General features: G+C 39.2%; 1 long non-coding RNA gene across 1 annotated transcript in view; it reads left to right on the top strand.

The window, feature by feature from the left end:
- Positions 1 to 134, top strand: part of LOC142046359 (uncharacterized) — a 10270-nt gene extending 10136 nt beyond the window's left edge. Inside the window, exon 2 of the long non-coding RNA XR_012655284.1 lies at positions 20 to 134. This is a non-coding gene — a long non-coding RNA (uncharacterized LOC142046359). The remainder of the gene's footprint in view (positions 1 to 19) is intronic.
- The last annotated feature ends 1855 nt before the right edge of the window (positions 135 to 1989 follow it).

Here is a 1989-nt window from a genome sequence, read left to right as displayed (position 1 = left end):
TCAAGATGGAATATTACAGGGTCTTTCAGCTTATAGAAACTGGAGAAAAAGCCTCCTCCAGCAGAAATACAATTTAAAATACTTCCAGCCAAATACACATTTGCAAATAAAGAAAAACAATTAAAAAGACTAAAGCCGCCTTTATCCTGATACCTACTAGAATTAGAACAGAAGAGATTGTTTTAGAAAGATTGGAGGAATCTGCTTATGTCTGGTCCCTCTCAGACCCCAGAGAGAACAACAGACAAAGAAGAGAACACACAAACAAAGACTTCCCTCCACCTAGATTTGAAAGTATCTTGTCTCCTGATTGGTCCTCTGGTCAGGTGTTGCAGGTCACTGTTTGTTAATCCTTTACAAGTGAAAGAGACATTAATCCTTAGCTATCTGTTTATGACAGGAGTGCACAGTCTATCCTAGTCATTAGGATGGAGTAGATAGCCCCTCCCTGTGCAGTGGGAAGGGAGGAGGCTGGGCCATGATCCTTTCGAGGTATTTGAATGTACTGAGCAGTGTTCAATCTGTTTGTGTGAATTTGCACTTACAGTTTCTCAAGCAATTGCTTGTTGAATCTGCTGTTATATAGAGGGTTACTATGTTTTTTTTTCTTTTCTCTATGCAATAGAGAGCCAGCATGTGTCTCTGTTTATAATGAGGGATTTATGGTGTCCACAATACACAACAAATTGGCAACGAGAGTGGGAATCTCAAGAACCTTCTGTACATCAGAGTAGCTAAACAACTGGTGGCACTGCTTGCAGACCCCAGGAGGAAGAGGAATCTGCTTACAACTGTGATATTCTGAACTACTAAATATAACAGCAGTGAGGTAAATGGCAAGCTATATTAGAAAAAAGGAGGCCTTCAACAGTGCCATGGGGGTCTGGCCTACATATATAGAGGCTGGAGCAGTATTTTGAAGTAAATGAAATTCCCCCAGGAAAACATGTATCAGTTTTATTAGGAGGAAAAACAGAGTTTAGTACACAGTCTGAACCTCCTAGAGAAGCCAGCCTGGAAAACCTTTAAAAAGATAGTGCCAATTGTTCAACAGCACTTTACACCCAAGCTCGTGACTATAGCAGAAAGCTTCAGGTTTCATGAGCAGAATCAGTTTGAAGGTGAATCTATTTCCTTTTTGCAACGGAGTTAAAAAGATTATCAGAACACTGTGCTTTTAAGGATGAGCTTAACGAGGCCCTAAGAGACAGATGTGTGTGTGTGTGGACTGCTTAATGAAAACAGACAGAAGAGGATCTTAACTGAGGAAGATCTTCCCTTTAAACGCATAGTAGAAATTCGAGTAGTAATGGAAACTGCAGCAAGAGATACAATAGAATTTCATACCGGCACTAAAACAGAAGTAGGAACACATAAACTATCTGTAACCCAAGGCAAGAGTTGGTCCACTCAGCAGATACATGTTATCAGTGTGGAAAAGGGTTCCACGCTCCTTCTGATTGCTGATTTAAAGATGCATATTTCAGAAGTTGTAATAATAAAGATTATATGCAACTGATTTGTTGAAATAAGGAAGAGACCAACATAGGGTATAGAAAAAGGAATATCAGTGTACACTATGCAGACAGAGGCAGTAGTGACACAGACTGTGAGAGTGTAGTAGCCAGCCCATGATAATTAGAATGTGAACAAAAATGACAATTCAGTGGTGGGAAAATGTATTAAAATGGAATTGGACACTGTTATCTCATGTTCAAAATACGAGAAAACTTTTAAGAATACTAAAAACTTACATGGGAGAAAAATAGTGCCAATTGAATTGATGCAAGTGAAATGAAAATAATAAGCAGGTGTTTATTAGATGTATATGTTGTTGAAAAAGGGGGACTGGCCATATGAGGCCATGAATGGTTAAGTGAGGTTCCTCTGGATTGGAAATGATGATGTCATCACTTTCAACAGACTCCACTAGAACAGTCAAACAACAGATGGGAAGGATACCAAGTCAAGCATCAGGAGTATTCAAGT

Source organism: Chelonoidis abingdonii, chromosome 1 (assembly GCF_003597395.2).
Source record: "Chelonoidis abingdonii isolate Lonesome George chromosome 1, CheloAbing_2.0, whole genome shotgun sequence".
Classification (NCBI taxonomy): domain Eukaryota; kingdom Metazoa; phylum Chordata; order Testudines; family Testudinidae; genus Chelonoidis; species Chelonoidis abingdonii.
Note: the sequence above shows the minus strand (reverse complement) of the source record. Positions and strands in the feature narration are given on the sequence as shown.